Genomic DNA, 27,360 nt, shown 5'->3' with positions numbered 1-27,360 from the left:
TATATCAACCTATAAAAGATATACAACTATAAATACAATAGGGCCGTAGTGCTCAGAGTAATAAAATATTTTAAGAATATAACAATACTTTATAAAAGTATACATACATGCATATACATATATACATACTAGAACTAGTATTAAGAAGAGCAGAACAAAAGTATTTAAAGGTTGAACACTGAGGTCAAACCTAGACAGTTATGTAATCATATCTGGGATCAATATAGTCTGATCAACTATATTCATTTGAGATGGGACCGACATGTGTTTGGGAGTGATGTGGTGTTGCAACAGTCTTAAAACTTACCAAACACTATTCAAGGGATTTCTAAATCAGAACAAAAAGTTAGAATACTATGGGAGTATTTTATGATACTATAAGACAACAACAAGTTTAAAACATACCAAGTTCATTACATTAAAATACTATAGGAGTATTTTAGGCACTATAAATAACTTATGTGAGAACTTAAAAGACCCTTCTGGTAGGTCTTTGATTCCGTAGTGTATACTTCCAAGGTTTTATATAATTGAGATTTTATAGACTCAGAATTTGTGATCTACGCTTCACTAACAATTGCTTGTTTGGTTATGATTTTGGAGTAGGATCACTTATTCGAAGGACTATTTAATATTAAATTATATACAACTTGTATACATCGCGCAATTATAGGAGGACCCAGTAAGGATCACCCCATAATGTTACACTTAATCTCATAGATTCTTTAGACACTTCCATTCTCGCATGACAAACCCATATAGGTGTAACCTCTCCATCATAGCAATCAGTAGAGGAGACAAGTAGAAACAAGGAGAGATTTCCAAGAAGTAATCAACCGATGAAACTAAAACGTCTTATGCGTCACACTAATAAATAATTACCTTAATTGACTTCATGAGCTAGTGATTACACTACTCACACTATGTGTTAGAATTATTTCTTTTCATGCAGCCAGCATCAGTTATTCAATTCACATAAATTCATTCGAGGATAGCCACTTCTGATTCATAGAGTTTATCTTGGATAGACTCCGTTTATGAATTGTTTCCAAAACACTATGAAAGTCAGAACCAGATACACCCAGGCCAGGGATAGCTTAGATTAAATATCACTCGTAAAATACCTACTTCTACGCACTACCATGGACACATCTCAAGAATATTGTCTGAAACATTGAGAATAGTCCAGCAAAGTGTGAATCTATTTAGTAAATTTAAAATTTTGGAATGTAACTAGCGATGACCATCATTACTCACGAGATTATTCTTTACCATGCAACATAATCATGTCTTCACAAGGAGGAAACCAACCAACAGGTGAGGCACCAATTCTGCAGATAGACTCTGCTACTTTTCAGGTTGCGGTCACAGCTGCTGTAACAGCCGTCATGACACAACTCAATGCTAATATCGCCAGCAGAAGCGGTGTCGATTATGCTAATCATAATAACAATCAAGGGAACCCGCTAGTGTCTGGTGACAAGGACACCCCATACCACAAACGTAAGAACAAGAAATGGGAGTTCTGGGACAAAAAGGGGAAAATGTCGGCTCAAGGTTCTACCAAGAGACAACAACCCGTGACTACCCCCTTGGTCACAACATCTAGCACTTCACCTGCCACTATAACTCCCGTCAAACGATATGCTGAAAATCTCCCAAGGTGCGACAAATACACCTAGCACCACAACGGATCTTTCCGAGAGATGCAGTGCAAGAATTGCCGAAAGAAGGAGCACACCGCCCGTTTCTGTAGAGTGCCAGCACAACCAATCTCCCAAGTAAACCAGGCTTGCTATAAGTGTGGTGAGATAGGGCACTAAAAGAGGGACTGCCCTATAACGAAGAACTCAGGAGTGGATGGACGGATTATGATAATCACCGTAGGAGAAGCTACCCCAGAGTCCCTAGCGACCAGCGGTACGTCTTCGAAATATTAGTTACTTTAAAATTTAAATTGTATTTATATAAGATAAAACTTGGGGACATATTTAAAAGTAATAATAATAACTCACTCATCTGAAACGAGTCACAACATTCATGAGAGAACTAAAGATCCGTTCAGGGAAGCTATGATGGCTTACTATGTACATCAAGGTTGTGCATAGCTAAGATTTTGCAGACATAGAGTGAGTGATTCCGCCTTATTTCGTGTTCCTTGTTTGGTTTTGGATTTAGGGCAGAGCCACTGAGTCGACCATCTTATTCACCTTAACTATACATAACTTGTATATGCAAGGCGATCATAGAGGTACCGTGGAGGATCATAATATAGAGTATCAACACTAGTTATCAAATAACTGCACTATTAGTACTCGCTTATTGCGGTATGATTTGTCGCAGTGGGAATATCAAGGGAAAACAGAAAGCACTAGAACATTTACACAGAGTACATTGTCGAACACACCCGGGATACACCGTTATATAACAAACGTTTCTTTCAAATTGGCTAACCTTTGCTCCTGTAAAGAGTCTGTTGTCATCAATCGTCATGCATTGGCGTGGTCCTCACCATACTAAGTTCATAAGTTTCCATCGCCTTGACCATAAAATTCACGAAACCGTCGTCATTTGTAACGATAGCCCAACCCAGACCTCGAAATCGTCTACCTCGTATTCTAAACCCTGAAGTACTTATGCGAGGAGTATGTTGCCCTCAGAAACCTTACTACCGTATATTCAGCAGACCTTCCCGAACTACCACTCGTCCAGTGGATCAAGTTCAAGCACCAAGACGAAACACGAATACAACCCACCTATCTCTAATGAGTGTATACGCGAGGGTGGTATATAATTATGATTACGCATATTTAGTATGTGTGCTTCCACCCTATCTCCTGTTCCTTGTTTGGTTGTCGACCTGGGGCAGAGTCGCACATCCGACCGTCTTACTAATACTCATTATATATGACTTGTATACACGAGGTAATGATAGATGGAACAAGTATGAATCCTATCATCGACATTAGGGCAAAGTTGCTAGGTATACGAGTGGGTATTCTGCCAATCGGAGAAGCTCAATCCCAGTAGTACTACTAAGAAAGCTAATTTTGGGACGAAATTCCATCTAACGTGGGGATGATGTGACAATCCAAATTTTTTTGTCTTGAAAGTCCATGCAACGGCCGTAGATCCGGGCTAGTCAATTTAGAGATGATAAGCATCAAAAATGGATTTTTGATGAAAGATTATTTAGAATGAATAATCTTAACTAAGTTATAGTATATGTTACAAGGTTTCTGTGCATATAAAGAACGCCGAAATCCGAGTTATAACGAAGAAGTTATGACGTGTCGAAGTTTTGCGACAGAACCGACATGACACAGCGCGACGTAAATAGTGAATTTACATTAGAGCGATATTTAGCCTTAGCGATCTAAACGAAAGTCGTAGAGTTCGTTAAACCGTGAGCGTGCATAAAAAGAACGTCCAAATTTTACTTCGTATGAGGAAGTTATGATTTTTCTAAGTTTCAGCTTAGCAGTATGCAACCCGAATACTAGATTTGAGATCGAGCGGTTTTTAGCCGAAACAATCTAAACGAGAATCGAAGATCTCGTCAATTGTAGTGAAACGATAAAAAGATAGGCGAAAATGGACGTCGGATGAAGGAGTTATGAATTTATAACGGAGTTTTCCTGTCCCGGCCTACTAAAAATAATATAATAAAAATAAAGTCAAAATTAGCCAACAGAGTCTAAATGAAAGTTGTAGAGCATAATCTCACCTACGCGTGGATATAAAGAACGTCAAAAACGGAGCTCGTATGCAAAAGTTATGAATTTTTGAAGATCATGGCACGTATACCAAAGCTTATCCGAAGATTATGCCCAACATACTCTATGTACGCCCAACGTACTCCAAAATTACGCCCAACGTAATCCCAGACCCATCAGCCTATAAATAGAAACCGAGATTAGCCATTTGCCTTGCCATTTTCTTCCTTTCTCTCTATGTTTTGCATCGTTTTGCGTGCCAATTATATCCCGAAGCCGTGGTATCATTCCCGAGCCCCGAAGCAAGTTCCGAAGTCCCGAAGATCCCAGAAGTGAGATTCTCGAGCCGAAGCCGTGCCCGCGAGAAGCCCGGTTTTGTTGAAGATCTTCTAGATCTACGCAAGAATACTACTTCTACAAGTCGTAGTGCGGTCCGATCATCTTCTAATCAAGTGAGTGTGTAGTCACTTTCTTCTTATGCATAAATATTAAGTATTTGCTATGAAATACGTGCTATGTGTATAATATATCGCTGTTTATTCGAGATGATTGTGGAATGGATAAATTATATAAGTTTTAATGAGTTAAACTATATATGTATTTTGTATCTAAAAATATGTTGGGTAGAACATGAGCAGACGAGGTTGTTGGTAGGTGATAAAAGATGGGTTGGACCATGAGATAAAAGGATAAAGAGATAAACTTGTTTTAGATCCGAGAGTATGGATCAGATCAAGAGGTTAGTTTTAGTTCCGGGAATATGGATTAGGTAATGAGGCAAATTTAGGATCTGGGAGTACGAATTATGTATTTTTCAACTACGTGTTCATTTGATAAGGTATCATGTGTATAGTCTCTTTAGGAACATGATTTAATACGAGTATTGATTAAAGTATGAAATATACATATGTATGTGAAGTATTTGTTATTATCCAAAATACGTGTTAGATATATTTGATGATATACAACATGCGAATCAGATATGGTTCAATATGTGTTAAGATGTGTATATATGATATTATTACTTAAAACCTTGTGGTAAGTATACACTAGTTGGCATTGCCTAAATGGAGATAATATTAAAAAATTGATTTTTAGGCATCGTAAGCTTGCCTAGTGATGGGTTAAGACTTAAATAGAGATGTTTAGTTCCATTAAGTTTGGACATTGGGTAGTCTCTTAAGAGTACGTGTGTTGTGAGATTGATGATCGGTGGAGTACCTCCTACATACAGAAGTACATTTTATGTACGAAGTCCTTTTCAAAGCTCTGTTTCTTAGGTGTTGCTTGTGCCAGGGTACTATTATGTTCTCGGGTACGAGTCTTTCGCACACTAGAGTACTATAATGTGCCAGAAGTACTATCATGTACAAAGTCTTTTTGACAATTTTATGTGTCGGTAATAGACCACTGTTAGGTATGTCTGGTGTTATAATGCTGGATAGGGTGCGTCTAGGGGTGAGATACCTCATGTATTCAGACCACAGCCTAGGCATTAATCGGTGTTTCCATTTCCGATGCCAAATAGGGTGAATCTGGGGGTTCGGACCACAGCCTAAGCATTAGTCATCGTTTCCAATGCCGGATAGGGTGCGTCTGAGGGCAATATACCTCACGATATTCAGACCACAGCCTAGACATTGATATCTACCCCTGACTTAACTGTCTTGTGGTTCTTCTTTTACGAACAAAGGTTCGTGGTGAAACTTATTCCATTCCCCTCAATTGATGTCTTTATTGATCCTCGTTTGTTGCCAGGGAATTTCCTAAATAGCGTCATCAGTTTGTGGTTCATATCGATTCCTCAGGCTAGATCTCGTAAGATCATTGTATAGGGTTAGTATGTGGGGATCGACGGGATGGGATACATTGTTTTAGAAATATAATTTGTATGGGTTTATAATATTAGTGGTTTTACAGGATCGAGATATACTTTATTATCACATTGTTTGAACTAAGAGCTTTCATACTCTGTGTTCCTTAGGTGATTAGGTTCACCAGGGATATTCGAACTAAGTGTACAGTAGATATTTGAACTTAGTGTTCGTAAGGGATATTTGAACTAAGTGTTCATTAAGTGTTTGTGAACTAGGTGTTCATTGGGTAATATTGGAATTAAGTGTTCATTAGGTGTTCTTGAACTAGGTGTTCATTAATTATTGTGAATTGCGTGTTCACCAGAGGTAATCTAAGAACCTTTGCAGCACTAGACATTGTACCAGTTCCTTAGGGCAATCCTTAGGAATGAATGGGAGAAGGGTAATTGGTTCTTAGGATAAATCTTTAAGAAATAAATGGAGATAATGGGGGTGGGTATTTGAACTGATTTTTTGATAATTGAATATAATAATTATATTATTGTGGTTTTAAAACCCTATATGCTCACTAGGCTACTAAGCCTGACCCACTTACATTTCTTTGTATCGCAGGTATCGATACAAAGATATATTTCACAGAGAGATTAAAGGAGATGTAAAATCTTTAGTGTAAATGATGTAAGTTTTGTTTATGCTTATGTGTCTGTATCAGAACATGACATCCCGAGATTTTGTTATATAATGAAAATACATTTCTTTAAAGAAATTCTTTGATATAACAGCCCGGAACCCCAGGTATTATTTATTCATATATTTCTGGTGTTTTGTGAGGGGACTCGGCGAGTTGGAGCTCAAACTCGCCGAGTAGGATCGCGGTTTTGGACGCAGGTTCGCGTGGGACTCAGCGAGTCCAAGGAATGGACTCGGCGAGTCCGCGCTGTTTAATGAAAACCTAATTTCCCGGTCCCGAGCCCTATTTAAAGGACCTTATGGCCCTTCATTGCGGCTACCTTCGACCTTGAGAGCACCAGAGCAGCTGAGAGTTCTTGTGAGTGAGATAAGAGGGCATTTTTCACCATTTTTGTGTGTATTTGCAAGAAAGGAAGAGGAAGGCTAAGCTAGGGGAGATGGGGAGCTTAGATCTACTCCCATTTCGGCAGAGGAAGCTATTTGAGGTAACATTCAGAGCTTATTCTCGTGTTTTTCTTGATATGGCCAAATCTAGGGTTTCTTCATGCCTTGTTTGCCTTGTATTTGGAGTGTGAGAGGTCCCATGGGGAAATGGTACCTAGATCTGGACCTTAGTAGGTCTAGAGAGTCCCAAATACCATGCTTTATGCCTTTCCTTTTGAGTTGGAGACTTAGGTTACCATTTTAGTTGTCATTTCTTCAAAAGAAGCCTTGTAGGCGTTGCATGGTAGCCAAGATTGTGGCTTTACGTGATGAATGTGCTTGGGAAGGCTAGATCTATGAGTTGTTGGAGCGGATCTAACCTCTGAAGCGAGACTGAGTTGATGCATGGCATGGACTCGCCGAGTCCGAAGAACAGACTCGACGAGTAGCATGAAGATTTTCCTAACCACTCAGCGAGTGGTCTTGCCGAGTTAAGGGTTGACTCAGTGAGTCAGGGAGAGTTAGAGAGGGTTGACAAGTCGACTGAGTCGAGCTGGAACTCGCCCAGTTGTTCTTGAGACTCGGCGAGTTGAGTCGTGGTGGCCACGCGATTCATGCCAGGTGGCACTCGTCGAGTCAGGGAAGTACTTGACGTGTCAAAAGAGGAGCCTAGGGAGTCAGTGAACACGTATAGACTCGCCGAGTCGCTCTAGTGCACTCGCCGAGTCGCTCTAGTGCACTCGCTGAGTCCGGTCAGAGTTGACCGTTGACCGTTAACCAGAGTTGACCAGTGTTGACTTGATAGGGGTAGTCAACCTTAGTTGAGAAAGTGTTAATTAGAGATATATGGTGTTATAGGAGGATTATAGCTCGGAGGATCGAGCGCGAGTGATTTCCGGGATTTGCGAGTTATCGAGATACGCGAGGTGAGTCTTCTCACTATATTTTACCTTGAGTAGGTAATCAGAATTATGTGACAGAGTATTTGTATGCTATATGTATGTTATATGTTGTACTGCATTATTTCTATGTGATTTATGTTGTGCATGTTTATAGAGTTGGTACCGGAAGGTTCCCAGAGTTAGAACCAGTGGGTTCACAGAGCAGGGTATACGAACCCACAGAGTTATAGCCTTGAGTGGCTAATATGTGTTATGTTTGGTATTTTGGGGAACTCACTAAGCTTTGTGCATACAATGTTAGTGTTGTGTGTTTCAGGTACTAGTGATGACCGTGGGAAGGCGCCGGCTTGATTTGTACACACGCATGGGATTTTTATGATATGTGATCTTGGGATTTTTGTATGATATGGATTGGAGTCTTAAAACATTGATGTTTTTATGAAAATTGAATGAAAATTGTTTTTATATTATGCGAAAAATTATTTTGAAATTCACGGTGTTACAAGTTGGTATCAGAGCCTTGGTTTGAGGGATTCGAGTACACCTTCGGGCGTATTTGAACTCAAACTGAGGATTTGAGAAGTATTTTCAAAAATAGTAAAAGATTTTTGGAAAAACGCAGAGCAGAGTTATGTGTACGATCAGTCCGCGCCCGAACTGTGATTTCCCAAAATACCCTCATGTTATGTGATATTAATATTGATATGATGTATTCTCATGCTAGAGTAGGCTAGGTACTCCTATTAGGACTAGAGTGGCCTGATTTGTGATGCCTTAGCCTAGGGAGAGGTGAGCTGCTATGAGATGCTTGAGAGTGAGTAGGTAGCAGCGAGGGGCTTATGAGAGATTTGTTAGAGAGTGGATTGTGCATGATAGAGTACTTGGAAATTGGGATCCGAAGAGGAGGACTTGGGGTGTATTCTGATACGGTCCGGACAGTAGTATTGGGCCCGTACTACTGAAAGCACCGGGGCGGAGTACAGCCCAAGTAGGAATCTTTGGAATACCAAGGATCAAGGATGGATGAGTTGTCGAGTGTGAGTATGCTCGAATGGATTCTAATTTATCGTATGTTGTATTTCAAAGGTAGATCATGGTGAGGACACGTCTGATGCCTGAGAGCAGTGAGACCAGTGATGAGGAGATCCGCCGAATCCTCCACGAGGAGGTGGCTGCGGCCATCAGGGCAGAGATACCAGAGATGTTCGGGTCTATTAAGACCATGCTGATTGAGACCTTTGACGAGTGTTATGCCGCTCTTTCTGAGGCTGCTGTTGCAGCGGCCACCGCAGCTATTGCTGCCGCGAGGCCGCAAGGTGGTGATGCGTTGCTGTTCTGGAAGTTCAGCAACACAAAAACGCCAGAGTTTGATGGGACCCAGGACCCGGTGGCAGCTATGAGGTGGATTTCTGACATAGAGGGGTGTTTCTTCACTTGCTCATCTCCTGAGCATTTGAAGGTTCGGTTCGCGCTAAACCAACTTCTCTTGGGAGCGAAGGACTGGTGGAAGTTTGTGACGGCGCACTTTACGCCTGCTGAGCTTGCGGCAGTGACCTGGGAGAGGTTCACTGCCATGTTCCGAGATGAGTACGTTCCCCAGGTGGAGAGGGAGTGTTTGGCCCAGGAGTTTCTGACCCTCATGCAGGGTACTGAGTATGTTATGGCGATTACTAGGATGTTCTTTGAGAGGGCGATGTTCTGCCCTGAGCACGTGTCCACTGAGCAGGCACATATGACCCGATATCTGAGTATTTTGAGGAGAGACATTCGGGAGTTCGCGGCGAATTCCTCGTACCGGACATTTTCCGAGCTTCAGGCAAATGCCCGAAAGAGGTAGATTGAGCTAGAGACTCAGGCTAGGGAGGAGGCGGAGTCTCAGGGGAGGGATCGGTGACCGGCACAGTCTCAGCCGGCAGCCAAGCGGGCCAAGCCCACTGATCCCAAACTAGGGAGCCAGAAGGGACGCACTTGTGGGAAGTGTGGCAAGGGTCATGATGGAGTCTGTAGAGCGGGATCTTGCTACAAGTGTGGCAAGGAGGGGCACATGGCCAAGGACTTGCCCAAGGGGTTTGCGGTGTGTTTTCACTGCAATCAGACCGGACACCGGAAGGCAGAGTGTCCGCAGTTGCGAGGATCATCTCAGGGAGCACCTCAGGGATCTGCCCCTGCCGCCATCAGAGCTACCGAGAGTCGGCTAGTGAAGGCCGAGGCGCCGAGGGCACGAGGGAGAGCTTTTCAGCTGACTACGGAGGAGGTCCGCGCAGCGCCCAATGTCGTGGTTGGTATGTATTCTTTCGTGTATTTATTTTGATGTGGAGATATTATGCTTATATTTTATTATGCATAGGTACTTTTCTTGTGAATTTTGTACCTGCCTTGGTGTTATTCGACTCGGGTGCGAGTCGGTCTTTTGTATCTTTGGCTTTTAGTCAGCATATCAGTGTTAATCGTGAGGCGTTGAGTCGGCCTCTGAGAGTTTCCATAGCTGATGAGAGGGTGATATATGCCATGGAGGTTCTCCGAGGGTGCGTAGTCGAGATTTTTGGTGTTGAGTTCCCAATTGATCTGGTTCCTATTGCGATGGGTGATGTCTGTGTCATTGTGGGCATGGACTGGTTGAGCAGATTCGGTGCGGTTATCGACTGCGAGCGACAGCTGGTGACCATACGTAACCCTAGTGGGGGAGTTCTTTCGGTGTACGGCGAGGGTACACGTTCAGGATCAGCGTTTTGTTCGGCCGCTAGGGCGAGGCAGTGTCTACAGCAGGGTTGTAAGGGTTTTGTGGCGTATGTGATGGATGCGCGGGTGCATTCCGAGAGGCCGAGGTCAGTTGAGGAGGTTCCGGTAGTGCGTAAGTTCCCGGATGTATTTCTCGAGGAGTTGCCGGGTGTGCCTCCTGTGAGGCAAGTGGAGTTCAGTATTGATTTGGTTCCGGGGGCCGCGCCTATCGCTAAGGTGCCTTATCGCCTTGCACCTCCAAAGATGCAATAGTTATCCTCGCAGCTTCAGGAGCTGTTAGGGAAGGGGTTTATTTGGCCGAGCAGCTCGCCATGGGGAGCGGCTATCCTGTTCGTCAAGAAGAAGGATGGTTCACACCGGATGTGCATTGATTACCGGGAGCTGAACAAGCTGACGGTCAAGAACCGTTACCCGTTACTGAGGATCGACGATTTATTCGACCAGTTGCAGGGAGCATCTTGGTTCTCCAAGATTGATTTGAGGTCGGGATATCATCAGGTGAGAGTGCGGGATGAGGACGTCCAGAAGACAGCGTTCAGGACGCGTTATGGGCATTATGAGTTTGTGGTGATGCCTTTCAGGCTCACCAATGCCCCGGCAGTGTTCATGGATCTCATGAACCGAGTGTGCAGGCCGATGCTGGATCGGTCAGTGATTGTATTTATCGATGACATTCTGGTATATTCGAGATCTAGAGAGCAGCATGAGGAGCATTTGAGAGAGGTTCTTGGAGTTCTGAGATCGGAGAGGCTTTATGTCAAATTCTCCAAGTGTGATTTCTGGTTGCGGGAGGTCCAGTTCTTAGGACATCTCGTTAACCAGGAAGGGATATTGGTCGATCCGGCCAAGGTTGAGGCGGTGATGAGTTGGGAGGTGTCGAGGCCACCCTCCGAGATCAGGAGTTTCCTAGGGTTGGCGGGGAATTATCGGAGATTTATCAAGGATTTCTCTAAAATCGCAGTGCCACTCACCAGGTTGACCCGGAAGGGTGTTGCTTTTTCATGGGGCCCCGAGTAGCAGGCCTCCTTTGAGACACTTCGCCAAAGGTTGTGCGAAGCCCCAGTGTTAGCCCTTCCGGAAGGGATGAAGGACTTTGTAGTATACTGTGATGCATCGATTTTGGGGTTGGGAGCGGTGCTGATGTAGAGAGGGCATGTCATATCATATGCATCGAGGCAGCTGAAGCCTCATGAGACGAGATATCCCACCCATGATCTAGAATTGGGGGCAGTGTTGTTCGCCCTCAAGATTTGGCGTCACTACTTGTATAGGGTTCGGTGTACGATATACACGAACCATAAGAGTTTGAAGTATTTGATGGATCAGCCCAACCTAAATATGCGTCAAAGAAGGTGGTTGGATGTGGTCAAGGATTATGATTGTGAGATCCTGTACCACCCAGGCAAGGCTAATGTGGTACCCGATGCATTGAGCCGCAGGGCGAGAGCACCCCGCTGCGGGATGTATGTTTGAGATTGACCGTGATAGCTCCAGTGTTGGACGCCATTCGTGGGGCACAGGCCGAGGCTGTGCAACCTGAGATGTAGAAGAGGAAACGGGTTGTTGCTTTGGTTTCAGAGTTCGTTACCGATGGTCGGGGGCTTATGACATTTCAGGGGCGTATCTGGGTGCCGTTTGTGGGAGGAACGCATACGATTTTGATGGAGAAGGCTCATCGGTCGAAATTCTCGATCCATCCGGGGGCCGCTAAGATGTATTTGGATCTGAGAAAGGAGTATTGGTGGCCCTGTATGAAGAGAGATGTCACGTGGTTTGTTGAGAGGTGCTTGACCTGCCGTAGGGTTAAGGTCGAGCACCAGAGGCCGCATGGTAAGTTGCAGCCATTGGAGGTTCCCGAATGGAAGTAGGAACATATCACTATGGATTTCATCACCAAATTGCCAAGGACTTCCAGAGGAGTTGATGCAATTTGGGTGATTATGGACAGATTGACGAAGAGCGCTCACTTCCTTGCTATCAGCGAGAGTTCTTCAACAGAGAAATTGGCGGAGGTGTATGTGAGGGAAGTGGTATCTCGGCATGGGGTGCCGATCTCGATTGTTTCAGACCGTGATGTGTGCTTCACTTCTAGATTCTGGAAGAAGTTTCATGAGGAGTTGGGTACTAGACTGCATTTTAGTACCGCATATCATCCCCAGATAGACGGTCAGAGTGAGCAGACGATTCAGACGCTCGAGGACATGCTCCGGGCATGTGTGTTGGATTTTGGGGGTAGCTGGGATGCATATTTGCCCTTGGCAGAGTTTTCCTACAACAACAGCCATCATTCGAGCATTGGTATGCCACCCTTTGAGCTGTTGTATGGGAGGAGGTGTCGGACCCCCATTTGTTGGGGAGAGGTTGGACAGCGGGTAATGGGCAGTACAGAGATCGTGCTTCCGACGTCAGAGCAGATCCAGCAGGTCAGACAGAGGTTGTTGACCGCTCAGAGCCGACAGAAGAGTTATGCAGACAGACGCCGGTCTGAGCTTGAGTTCCAGGTCGACGACCTTGTACTCCTGAAGGTCTCTCCTTGGAAAGGAGTGATTCGATTCAGGAAGAGGGGCAAGTTGGGGCCCCGATATATTGGTCCTTTCTGAGTGATCGCGAGGGTAGGCCAGGTAGCCTATCGTTTGGATTTGCCAGCAGAGTTGGGGCAGATTCACGACACTTTCCATGTGTCGCAGCTGAGGAAGTGTATAGCCGATGAGTCGGCAGTGGTTCCATTAGAGGATATTCAGGTGGATGCGAGCCTGAATTATGCTGAGAGACCAGTGGCCATCAGAGATAGGAAAATCAAGGTTCTCAGGAACAAGGAGGTACCCTTGGTTTTGGTTCAGTGGCAGCATCGGAAGGGTCCGAGATGACCTGGGAGCCGGAGCGTGAGATGCGTGAACAGCATCCGGAGTTATTTGCAGAGCGAGACTTCGAGGGCGAAGTCTAGTTCTAGTGGGGGAGAATTGTAATAGCCCGGAACCCCAGGTATTATTTATTCATATATTTTTGGTGTTTTGTGAGGGCACTCGGCGAGTTGGAGCTCAAACTCGACGAGTAGGACGTGGTTTTGGACGCGGGTTCGCGCGGGACTCTGCGAGTCCGCGCTGTTTAATGAAACCCTAATTTCCCGGTCCTGAGCCCTATTTAAAGGACCTTATGGCCCTTCATTGCGGCTACCTTCGACCTTGAGAGCACCAGAGCAACTGAGAGTTCTTGTGAGTGAGATAAGAGGCCATTATTCACCATTTTTGTGTGTATTTGCAAGAAAGGAAGAGGACGGCTAAGCTAGGGGAGATGGGGAGCTTAGATCTACTCCCATTTCGGCAGAGGAAGCTATTTGAGGTAACATTCAGAGCTTATTCTCATGTTTTTCTTGATATGGCCAAATCTAGGGTTTCTTCATGCCTTGTTTGCCTTGTATTTGGAGTGTGAGAGGTCCCATGGGGAAATGGTACCTAGATCTGGACCTTAGTAGGTCCAGAGAGTCCCAAATACCATGCTTCATGCCTTTCCTTTTGAGTTGGAGACTTAGGTTACCATTTTAGATGTCATTTCTTCAAAAGAAGCCTTGTAGGCGTTGCATGGTAGCCAAGATTGTGGCTTTACGTGATGAATGTGCTTGGGAAGGCTAGATCTATGAGTTGTTGGAGCGGATCTGACCTCAGAAGCGAGATTGAGTCGATGTATGGCATGGACTCGCCGAGTCCGAAGAACAGACTCGGCGAGTAGCATGAAGATTGTCCTAACCACTCAGCGAGTGGTCTTGCCGAGTTAAGGGTTGACTCAGTGAGTCAGGGAGAGTTAGGGAGGGTTGACAGGTGGACTGAGTCGAGCTGGAACTCGCCGAGTTGTTCTTGAGACTCGGCTAGTTGAGTCGTGTTGGCCCCGTGATTCATGCCAGGTGGAACTCATCGAGTCAGGGAAGTACTCGACGTGTCAAAAGAGGATCCTAGGGAGTCAGTGAACACGTATAGACTCGCCGAGTCGCTCTAGTGCACTCGCTGAGTACGGTCAGAGTTGACCGTTGCTCGTTGACTAGAGTTGACCAGTGTTGACTTGATAGGGGTAGTCAACCTTAGTTGAGAAAGTGTTAATTAGAGATATATGGTGTTATAGGAAGATTCTAGCTCGGAGGATCGAGCGCGAGTGATTTCCGGGATTTGCGAGTTATCGAGATATGCGAGGTGAGTCTTCTCAATATATTTAACCTTGAGTAGGTAATCAGAGTTATGTGACAGAGTATTTGTATGCTATATGTATGTTATGTGTTGTACTACATTATTTCTATGTGATTTATGCTGTGCATGTTTATAGAGTTGGAACCGGAAGGTTCCCAGAGTTAGAACCAGTGGGTTCACAGAGTAGGGTCTACGAACCCACAGAGTTATAGCCTTGAGTGGCTAATATGTGTTATGTGTGGTATTTTGGGAAACTCACTAAGCTTTGTGCTTACAGTGTTAGTGTTGTTTGTTTCAGGTACTAGTGATCACCGTGGGAAGGCGCCAACTTGATCTATACACACGCATGGGATTTTTATGATATCTGATCTTGGGATTTTTGTATGATATGGATTGGAGTCTTAAAAGATTGATGTTTTTATGAAAATTGAATGAAAATTGTTTTTATATTATGCGAAAAATTATTTTGAAATTCACGGTGTTACATTTGATAAATCTTTATCATATTTTGGGAACAAATTCTACAACTGTTTTCTTTAAAAGATTACTCTGATTTTAAAACAAAGCATAAACAAATCGGTCTTTTCTGGCCGTGAAATTGGGGATGTCACAGTCCAGCCAATCAATCGAGAGTCAGACTCGTTTCTACTATCTTTTAGAATTGTTAAGGATTGTTTTATGAGTTCTAAGCCTAGTACACTTAAGGATTGGGTGTAGGGTTGTGTTATCTTCAGTTCATCGATTTATATTCAAGCCATACACTCCTTCAAGAGGAGTGTACCACCGTACACATGGGTCTACGGCCATACACCCAAGGTGGCCATGAACTATCCCCCATAAGTATAAATCTCCTTCATTTCTCTTCGTTTTTACACTTTCACCTCAAAGAACTTCCATTCTATCTCAAGTATCATCAAGATCACTTTGATTTCTCGACAGAAATGTAAGTGATTCTTCCATCTATTAGTTGTTATATTTCCTAAATCTAGTATCACCCTTTGATTCATCCATGAAAATAACTCTTTATGAGAGATCTTCAAATCTTCATCCATTTCACCAAGAACACCAAGAACACACACTTGTTCTTGGGCCGTGAACCCCCTAAAGACCCTCAAAAGTGTGATTATTTCCTCTATCATCTAGTTAGACATGTTAAACATTTGATTCATAGCCTTAAAACATCATCAAACTCAAGATCATCAAGGGTGTACGACCGTACACACTTGGTGTGGCCGTACACACCTCAAGTCCCTCCAAAAATGAAATCCTTGTCCATCCACTTGTTGTGCACTTGACACACTTGTTTCCACATGGATCAAACACCCTCTTTTGCATGTTTTCCATGTGTGTACGGCCATACACTCATTTGGCCGTACACTCCCTTAAGTGGCCGTACACCCCTTTTAAACAATCACATGTTGTTGTATCACTTTCTAGAAAGTGTTTCCTAGTCTCTAAGAGTGTTTCCCTGCATATTAGTTGTTTAAAACACTAATTACATGCCTATATATACCACTATATGTCATTTAGGACTTGTTTGTGTCTCGAGAATTCATTCGTGGAACTTTTCATCCTTACACGAATCTGCAATTGAATCACCCACATAAGGTGAGTTTATACCCTTATAATCAATGTTTTAAATGTTTTAAATGCTTTTAAGGGGGAATAGAAGTTTAACAAAATTATAATTGTGTTAATGTTATGTGACAACCCGAAAAACTTCTCGCATGCACTCTTAAATTCTTTCCAATATCAGACTTATTTTACTATATAGTAGTACCCCCTTTAGAGTCTAATGAAGCGTTCTAAATGTGATATAATCAAGGTAGGAGTGTTGAAAAGGGTTAACTCGAAGTGTAGGAATCAAAACCGGGCCAAACACTCCAACACATGGAGTGTGCGGCTACACACTTGAGTGTGCGGCCACACACTCTTGTTTGTGGCCTCACACCCTTCCCAACCGCACACTCCACCTATATATACCACACTTGAATCATTTTTGAACACTTCCTTCACTTCTACAAGCATAGAACACGAAATCCTCTCAAGTATCATCCATCCTCCTTGAAGATCTTCATAAAAAGGTACCAAGAACACCAAGATCACCATTTGGCCGCACACATGGCAGCACACACCATCTGGCAGCACACATGGCCGCACATAGGGCCGCACACATGTGCTGGAAGCACACTAGGCCGCACACACACATATAGTGTGTATTTTGGCCATACACCCTCTTGTATAGCCTTATAAACCCTCATACAATCATATATGATTGTACCACTTCATTATAAGTGTTTACTAGTCCCTAAGATGGTGCCAAAATCATCAATTAGTTGTTCATAACACTAATTATATCCATATATGTGCCAATATATGCTAAATAGGATTCGCGTGTGTACTCAAGTCACCACTTGACACCTAGCATCAAATCCAACTTTGTCATCAGAACCACTCACTACAGGTGAGTTCATACCCCTTTAATTAACCTTTGAAATACTTTTAAATGTTTTAAATACTTTTATGGGGGGGGGGGAATACAAGTTGAATACTTATAGTTATTACATCAATCACATGTGATTAATAACTACAAAACCAATGATTTCATCACTGTTTCAAACTGTTTATCAAACTGTTTTACTTCAACATGTTTTACAAACTCTTTTACTTATCAAATACTTTTATTTAAACTTTATTATACTTTTTATAAATTGCATGCCCACATATGTATAGATATATAAGAAATGTTTAAAGGGCTTAGGAAGGCCATCCGCCCTATTTCCTTTTCCTCGATTTGGATGTGGTCTGGTGGGATGTCGGGTAGCTGTCTGAGGGTCGTTTCAATATTAATTATATATCATATGTGCATATATAGACATAAAAGTACTTCCATATTCATGCGTATCAGTTACATCATTAGTAAGTTACCATCGGGGTAACACATGATCCTATTACTACAAATTCTAGATCAATGAGTCAGTTCATTCATGAGTCAATACTTATTAACTATGAGAACATATACATTACATTACTATGAGAACCTTTACAACTATACTAGAAAGAGAACATATACTACTATACTAGAGAAGAACATATACAACTATACTAGAGAAGAACATATACAACTATACTAGGAAGAGAACATATACAACGATACTAGAACAAGTAACATTACATTACCTATACATGAATACGTTTACAATTGTGATCCACTGTATCGGGCATGCCTTAAATGTCATGGCCCGAGTCGTAACCAGAGTCTCTTGGAGGGAGAGCGTGAGTTTGCGTATAGATCTATACTGGATTGACTATCCTACACCTTACTGCTAGCTACAGCCGGACCTGCAGGTCTGCGGGTGCCAAATATCATACCTTTTTACGACCTACATTTGTCGTTGTTACTCAGTCGATAGTATGGTACAATTAATCACATGATACCTTAATATAAATCCAGTTTAAGGTAGTTAGTACAGCAGTAGTTCCTATAATACAACACTGCAGTACTACATTAATTTACCCATTACATACATTTAGTGATTATTTCACTCAAAGATTAATGTACAAAATATATTTTGTTAATGATAGTTACACTTGGGAAATTACACACTTTTACAACAAACGAACATACAAAACAGTTAAGCCTTGGTAGAAGGCTACTTTAATAGAAAATATAGGTTTTTCTGAGAGATTCAAACTTTTACAAACACTTACAACCATTTACATACATTTTACAAACTTACACTTGAGACATTGTTCAAACGTTTTGATAACAAACACCGACACTATAATACTTATGAACTCACCGGCTTAATGTTGATAAACTCTTTCAAAATAACTTGTATTCTCTGGTCATCAATAGGCAGGTACCGAGACCAACTTTTGAGAAGATGGAGCGCATTCAGGACTCATTTCTTTATTTTCATTTACATTATTTTTGGTGTCTATAACTGTACAGAACACACTTGTATTAAAACTATATATTTAATGCAATGGATGATGTTGTTTGCTTGCTTACTATTACTGTGTTATGATACATTACATGATGTCCTCCGCCCCAGAACGTTTCCACCGTTCTCGGTTTTGGGGTGTGACATGTTATTTATGATAAGTATCATATTCAAAAGATTTCTTATGATTTATAAGTGATCAAAACCATTTCAAAAACTCTTTTAAAGTTATCTTACTTTATTGTTTATAAAACACCGTTTTTAAAGTACAATCATGACTCAGTAGATAAATGAGTCTTTTATTCAAGTCAATATCAGTTCAAGTAAACATACTAGTAAACTATAATAGGTATAGTTTAGGGGTTCAGTACATACTATAAAGAGAAACAGGGAGAACATACTATACACTAGAACAGAAGGAACATACTATAAGAAGAACAAGATAACATTAATGTCAGACTACTTCACGACTTAGCAATTTGTTTGTTAAGTCGCGTTTTGTAACTAGAGTCTCATGGAGGTAGAGTGTTATTAGTATGGTTACAATCACATCACATTTTTGACCTTAATTATACGAATTGGTTTTAAGGTAGTCAGTACTTCAGGAGTCACTTTAAAATACTATTGTATACTTTCATTGTTACAAAAGACAAACAGTATAGTCGAGTCTTAGTACATTCACTTAGAAAGGGGGCCTATAATGCTAACTTTCTGATTCCTTAGTGCATACATGAGGGATATATATTAATCGGGTCCGGCAGACAGTAGAGTGTCTGCTTTCCGCTTCATTTGTTGTTCCTTGTTTGGTTGTGGGCTTAGAGCAGATGCACCCAGTCTACTATCTATCCGATCTTATATATATATATATATATATATATATATATATATATATATATATATATTCTGTATACACCAAGTAATCATAAGGATTACCAGGTATAGGTCAGGTCATAGTATACAAATTCAATACATCGTTTTTCTGGTTCAAAAACATACTTTTCAGATAGAGCATGTAGTAGACTAAACTAGAAACCTGTTAGTAAAAGGGTTTAATCTATTTTATTAAACCAGTATAACTTAAAGGACCTTTATTGGTTAATTCTATAATACCTTAGTTTGTACATCAGGGTTATATAAAATTAATTTATGATAGGTAGTTGGATGTGTGCTTTCCGCCTTACTTCCTGTTCCTGGTTTGGTTGTGGGCTTAGGGCAGATTCATATAATTAACTATCCGTTCGATATTAGATTATATATAGTTTGTATAAACTAAGTGATTATAGAAGGAGCTATTATGGTTACTATTTTTACTAAAAGAATTAAAGGTTTTCTTAAGGAATATTTTCATCAAATATAAAGAACTATTACAATTAACTCCGTGAGTACCAAATGAATACGTTAGGGTTATATACAACAAAGATCTATCAAACAATGGGATATGTGACTTCCGCCTCATTTCCTGTTCCTTGGTTGGTTGTGGGCTTACAACTTACTTTACATCACTAAAATACTTATGAACTCAGCCGCTTAAATGATGATCTACTCTTTCAAAATAACTTGTATTCGCAGGGAACTAGTAGACAGGTACGTGTGCTGGGATTCAAAAGACGAAGTATAGTAGCTTCATGTCTTGTTTTGTTATTTACTTTCGGATTCAATATTTTGTGACTCACTACTTGTAAACACTTTAACATTAATACAATGGTTGTTTGTTACTATGATTACTATGATACATGTGATGTGATACTAAACATGACGTCCTCCGCCCCCGAACCTTTCCGCCGTTCCGATTTGGGGGTGTGACAGGTGCATTGTTTATAACTCAAAAGAGGATCACAACAAGTTTGATACGAAAGCGGACGGGGCAATTTTCTTGGGACATGCTCTTAATTTAAATGCATATTGTGTTCTTACTAAGAAATTGAGGAAAATTAAAGAAATTTATTATGTTACTTTTGATGAAAAGTACATCAAATATTTTCATAAAGAAGTCGCACAATGCGGAGAATTTTTTTCCCTTCATCTTGTTCTAAAACAACACCTCCTATGATGTTTCATGATGATTTCCTAAAATTCTTTGATGAATCTAACATGGCAATTTCTTCTGAAGTAGAAGCAACTAATAATCAAGGAAATGAATTGATGAAGTTGGTTGATGACGCAATTAATGAGATTAAAGTTCATGTTGAACGGGAGCCTTTTATCACACCTAATCACTCATGTACTACAGTTGAGTGGGAGAGCATGGAAACTCCAGTTTCAAAACAATGCAAAGTAGAGTATACTCAATGTGAAAATTCAAATGTTGGTACACTATTGTAAAGGGGGGGGGGATTTAAAAAATAAAGATATTCAAATCCAGGTGGAGAATCTTTTAAATATTGCTAATATTTAACGGGAGAGTTCAATAAATGATGACGTTGGTGACTCTTATGATGTAGAAGATGTCAATTCAGAAGTTATCCGTGATTTTGATCTCAATTATCCACCTTTAGTGAAATTGACAAAAGATCATCCACAATCACAAGTGATTGGTGAAACATCCACCAAAGTTCTTACTCGTGCATAACAAAATGCGAAACAATGTTTTCTGAATGCGAACCCAGAGTTTTTTATGTTCAATTCTTTTAATTCAAAAACTGAACCAAAGATAGTAAAAATTGCTCTTGTTCATTTTGATTAGGTTGAAACAATGCAAGCTGAGCTCTATGAATTTGCAAAAATAAGTTTTGGAGGTTAATTCCAACACTTCCAAATGCTTTTTTACTCGGTCTAAAATGGGTCTTTCATAAAGAGCTTGAAAAAGAAGGAAATGTCGTATGTAACAAGGAGATGCTCGTAATGAAAGGATATTGCCAAGAAGAAGGCATATACTATGAAGTGACATTTGCTCTAATTTCAAGGCTTAAATCTGATCGAATTTTTATGGCATATGTTGCTTATAAAAACTTTGAAGTATTTCAATGAACATGAAATGTGCATTCTTAAATGGTGAACTTGAAGAGATAATTTATGTCGAGCAACCTCCAGGTGTTGTGAATGAAATGTATCCAAATCATTGTTACATGTTAGATAAATTTGTTGATTGTCTTAAGCAAGCTCCTCCTATATGGTATTAAACTCTAACTTGTTTTCTTAAACAGTCAAATTTCAAACAAGGTTTAGTTAACCCTAATTTTTTTTGGCAAAAAGGTTGGTGATCACTTGATGATAGTCCAAATTTATGTTGACGATATTATTTTCGGTTCAACAGATCCAAATGTGCCTGTCGAATTACGAAGATTAATGGAAAGTAAATTTGAGATGAGCTCAATCGGTCTGATTAATGTTTTCCTTGGTTTGAACATAATACATTGTAAGGATTACATATTCACCAATCAAGAATCTTTTACAAAGACATTAATTACAAAGTTTGGCATGAATAGGGAAACAAAAGTGAAAACCCCAACGACAGTCAGAACAAAGCTAACACATTCGCTTGATAAACTAGTAGCCGATATTACTTTATATCGAGAAATGATTGGGTCATTACTTTATTTAGCATCTAGTAGACCTGACAAAATTTTTGATATTTGTTATTGTGCAAGGTTTCATGATAATCCATGAGAACTTCAAATGATGGTGGTGAAGAATATCTTTAGATATCTTCACAAAACAACTTCTCTAGGGCTGTGGTATCCGACTAATACATGTTTCTTTGTGTAGGGTTATTCTAATGCAGAATTTGGTGGATGTGGACTTGATCGAAAAAGCACATATGGTGGTTGTCAATTATTGGATAGCAAACTTATAAGTTGGCAATCAAAGAAAAAAATGTGTCTTTCACTGTCTACTATAGAAGCTATAAATATGTTGTTGCTGCATCTTGCACATTACAAATTATATAGATTCAAAGCCAACTGCAAGACTATGGTTTGAGTATGAAAAATACCCCATTGTACTATGATTCAAAAAGCGCAATTTGCATATGTCATAATCTAGTACAACAATCAAAGACAAAGCATATCGCACTCTAATATCATTTTATTAAGGATCACGTTGAACATGAAAATGTTAAAGTACATTTTCTAAGATCATCAGATCAATTGGATGATGTTTTCATAAAGGCATTACCGAAATCAAAAATTAATCGTATTCTTCAAGGGTTGGGAATGAAGGAGGCTGAATCTGCTCCTAAATCATCTAAATTCTAAACAGAGAGATGAAGTTACTAATCATCTGCAAAGGCATGCGAGACATCGCAACTCATCGCAATTTGTTCATCGTCACCGTTACATCTTGCTTTGGTAGTTTATAGTTAATGTTCATCACATATTGTTTTTGTTCTTGTGTTTACCATTTAAATGCGACAACCTATGAGACGTCGCAGTGTAGGATATTCCAGTTTTTTTTTTTAAGAAAATCTGAAAAATCTAAATAGGTTTTTTTTATTAAAATTTCAAAAATCCAAAAATATTATTGCTTTATTAAAATTTTTAAAATTCCAAAAATAATTTTTATTTGTTAAAATTTTAAAAATCCAAACATATTTTTCTTTTTCTTATGTTTTTGAAAACCCAAAAAGATTTTTCCTTTCTGATGATATCACCTTAATGGAATTGGTGGTGAACATGTTGTTCAAGTATGCAACTAAGGAATTGACGGGGAAACATTTTATGTTTTTTATTACCACGAACAATCAATGTCTCTAGAAGCATGCTGCAGCATGTTGTCCTAAGCCTTAATGAAATTTCTTGGTCTAATATTTTCTCCCAAATAAGATATATTTATAGAGACAAATGACTTACCCGTCTCTACTCATATGTGGAGTTATGAGATTTTTGTTTGGTCCATATTTTTTTCAAAAAGGGTACAATTATTTCTTTCTTTTACGAATATACAAAACCCTTAAATCTCAAGTATAAACGAACTTGAAAATAGGTTTCACAATTTTGTGTCAATGATCTTTAATCATGGTCACCATGATTTTAGTAAAACACCGCCATCTTTACACATAATGAATTGACGATAAATTTGGTAACAAATTCTAGCACGAAACTATATGAATTGGTGGAAGAAACGAACTATGTTTCAAAGTACCAACTAAACTTCATACATTTCTTTCATTTATATTTCTATCGCTAGTTCATTTAAAACCCTTGAGGTTTCAGGTCAATGTATTTAATGTGAGACATCAAAAATCTAACGACTTCTTTCTGAATAGTCTCTAGCAAAATGACACACTTGCACTTAAAATCCATAAAGGTTTCAAGTCTTAAAAAACTTGAAAGACAATTTTACAATGTCTGAGTTTATGATTATATATCATTATAACCATGATTTATATGAGGATCCTATTAATACCTACTTCTTTCTATATATCTCTTGCACATTCACACAAATGCACTTAAAATCCTTGAGGTATCACGTAAAAACTACTTGAACCAAGATTTTACAAATTCTGTGTTTATGATCCTAATCATTGTCAACATGATTGCAATAAAATGCCGCTAACTTCACCCTTATTTTATTTACGAAATGTTTCTGATATGAAACAACTATTATGGTGTTGGTCTATACTGCGAGAACCCAATTAATCTTTAAACTGCGAAGATCGTTTTTGCAAAGATGATGGCAAAAAAAATTTCTTCTTATCGTTACATGCATGATTAGTTGTTAGAGTTTTAATGGATCATTATAAAAGGTAATGATGTGCATGGTTTACAATGAAGTTATTCTGATGTGGGATTGGAGATGGATTTAATGCGTATCTTTGGTGGTTTCTCTCTCCACTTATTCTGGGGATTTTGAAATCCAAAATTTTAAACCTTTGGATTTAATGCGTATCACAAATAACTTCCTTTCAAAATACAACAACTGTTCCACAAATACAAAAGAAATAACAACTCCACAAACTCCACCAGAAACAACTATTATTACCCACACATCCAGTCGTTCTTAATAATAGTTTTCAGCCATTACAAACAAATTTTGTGCCAAATAAAGATCATCATTCTAATGATAATGAAGTTTATTTTGTTTTCAATGAAGAGGAGGAGAAATTTCTATATTCTTTTAAAGGTTTTGTTGATCCAGTTCTTGCATGGAGTCTTATTCATGATAAGACGAATTTCGATGAAGAACATGCGTTTGATGCTAAAAAACTAAGGCATATTCATATTGAGTTGAATTAGAAATATGTCGAGAAGTGAGAAAAAGAGAACACAAGGAAACTTTAAAAGCACTATGACCGAATAGACTATAAATCGAATGAAAAATGAAGTAGTTAAACATATGGAGGAGTACTAGTTAAATCCAAAGTCTTCTTTTGAGATTGATAATAAAAGAGACTCTCAAATGGATCTTCCAATGACTATGTATGCCTTCTTATTCAGGTTTTTCCTGATATGATTGATGTGGCGATATCCATTGCAACCGTTAACAAAAAGCTTTTCACATTTTATGGTTTAAAGTCAAGGCCTCAATATGAGTATGGAGTTTGAAGATGTTCCGGCTGTACGAGAGTGTGTTGAAGAGTAAATAGATGATTTTGTGAACTTCAAATTCACAGTATTAAGAGGAATTCACAACGATGAATCTCTATTATCTTTTGATGATTTCCATTCATTAATCCCATGATTGGATTTCATATTCTAAATTCTTTAATGGGAAAAGATGAAATACGAGATACAACTCATTCACTTAAAAAGTGATTCGCTTTTTTTTTGTTTTGATCTTTATAAAATGGATGTAGAGGATTCAAGTGTGCTTAAGAGGAAGACAAACAAATTTCCTTATCCACAACCAGATAATATTCAAGAACGGTGAAGCGTTTTTATTCAAAAATATCCTTAGGGGATTGTTTACAAGGTTCATGAGGATCACAAGGTAAAGAACTACATGATGTATCTTCTAGATAAACACTTTGTCTCATATATGAAAAGGTGGTGATTTATAGTTCAGAATTCTTGCGCAAGCTAAGATGTGTAAGTTAAAATAAAAAAAGAGACATCAAATGCGTCTCAAACATGATAATGTGGTGAATTATAGTTTAGAAGGTGAGTATAACCATGGTTCTTCATGTATCTAAAGAATTGAAGTGAAGACGACTTTCAAAAATCAATACAAAAGGGGGAGATTGTCAGGTCTCGTGGTTTGTAATATTGTGTTTGAGTTTGTTTGTAAAAGGTCTCGCAATTTTATATGTTATGTATTCACTTTATTACGTATAACGCTCCCTTCTTTGACCAACTTATTCCTGAAGACCCATTTTAAGCCGACCACCGAAGCATCCTTTGGAGTGGGAATCAACCTCCAAATTTGATTACGTTCAAACTAATGGAGTTCATCTTGCATAGCTTGTACCCAATCAGCGTGATCAAGTGCAACATTAACCGTTTTCAGTTCGACTTTGGATACAAACGATTTAAACATACATAATTCAACATTAGAAAATAATTCAGTTTGTTTCGCTTTCAATTGAGAACGTGTTAGAACCCGCTCAGATGATTCACCAATAATTTGTGCTTTTAGATGATCCTTAGTCCATTTCTTTAAAGGAGGGTAATTAGGGTCATAGGTTGGACGCAACTCTGCATTTACTTCTTCTTCAAGTTCTGATTGATCATCTTCGTCATTTGGTTTCACATTCTCCCCCTCAAATGACAAAGCGTATCCCTTGTCAAGTTCAGAGTTCTCTTCCTCTGTTCGAGTTGGATTCTCCCCCTCGATTGGACTTTCATTGGGTGGGATTGGAGTTGGATGCTCCCCCTCGAAAGACATATCGGTTGTTTTTGGTGCAGATGAACCCTCCCCCTTGAAATTTGAGCTATTGTTTGGAGGGTCAGTTGAAGGTTGACCTTTGTCGGTTTAGGAGGTTCATTTTCCATTTCTTTTGCAGCTTCATCAATGATCTTTTTTAGATTGTCGATTTTGTTGTCTGCTGCTTTCGCCTCTGAGTGTGCAACCTTTTCTGGTTCATCAAATAGCCTTATGTACTCTTCAAACAAGTTGGAAATGGGAACCAAGACTTGTCCTGATTCAGGAAATATTTCCCCCAAGGCACTTTCGCTTCTTTGAACTTTCTTCATATAGTTGTCATCAAAGGTTACGTACTGTGTTTCTTCAATATGTTTGGAGCATTTGTTCAAAGCTCTGTATGCCTTTGAAGTGAGTGAATAGAAAAGGAAAATTCCCTCATCGGCTTTGACGTCAAACTTGTTTCAGTTCTCTCTGGAATTTAAAATGAAGCACCTTGAACTGAACACGTGGAAAAATTTAACGTTGGGCTTTCGATTGTTCAGAATTTCATATGGAGTGATGGAGAATTGTTTGTTGAGTAAGGATCCATTTTTTAGTATAGCACGCGGTTGCAACTGCATCAACCCAGAAGTATAGAGGAAGAGAAGCGAAGCTTAGCATGGTTCAGGCTGCCTCACATAAAGAACGATTTCGTCTTTCAACAATCCCATTCTGTTGTGGTGTATAGTGGGCCGAGAAGTTGTGAGATATCCCCTTTTCAGCCAAAAAGTCCTCAAAATCATTATTCTTGAATTCAAGTCCATTGTCGCTACTAATATTCCTCACCAGCTTTCGCAGCTGAACTTCCACTTGCTTGATGAACGTCTTCAACTTGGGAGTTGCGTCTGATTTCTGTTTAAGAAAGAAAACCCAGGTGAAGCATGAAAAATCATCTACTATGACAAGAATGAACTTACTACCATTGAAGCTTTCGATAGCCGAAGGTCCATATAAGTCAATATGCAGAAGTTCAAGAGCTTTAACAATCTTTGTATTGATACATGTAGGATGGCTCTTTCTGCTTTGTTTTCCCATCTCACACGCTGCACACAGATGTTCCTTATCAAACTTGAGAAGAGGAAGGCCGCGAACATGGTCACCAACAGATGTTCTCTTTGATTTTCTATGGCTTTTCCTTTGATAAGCGAGCGTATTCAACCGAGTTTTCAGAT

Source organism: Lactuca serriola, chromosome 1 (genome assembly GCF_051521515.1).
Source record: "Lactuca serriola cultivar US96UC23 chromosome 1, Lser_US96UC23_V15, whole genome shotgun sequence".
Lineage (NCBI taxonomy): Eukaryota > Viridiplantae > Streptophyta > Magnoliopsida > Asterales > Asteraceae > Lactuca > Lactuca serriola.
Note: the sequence above shows the minus strand (reverse complement) of the source record.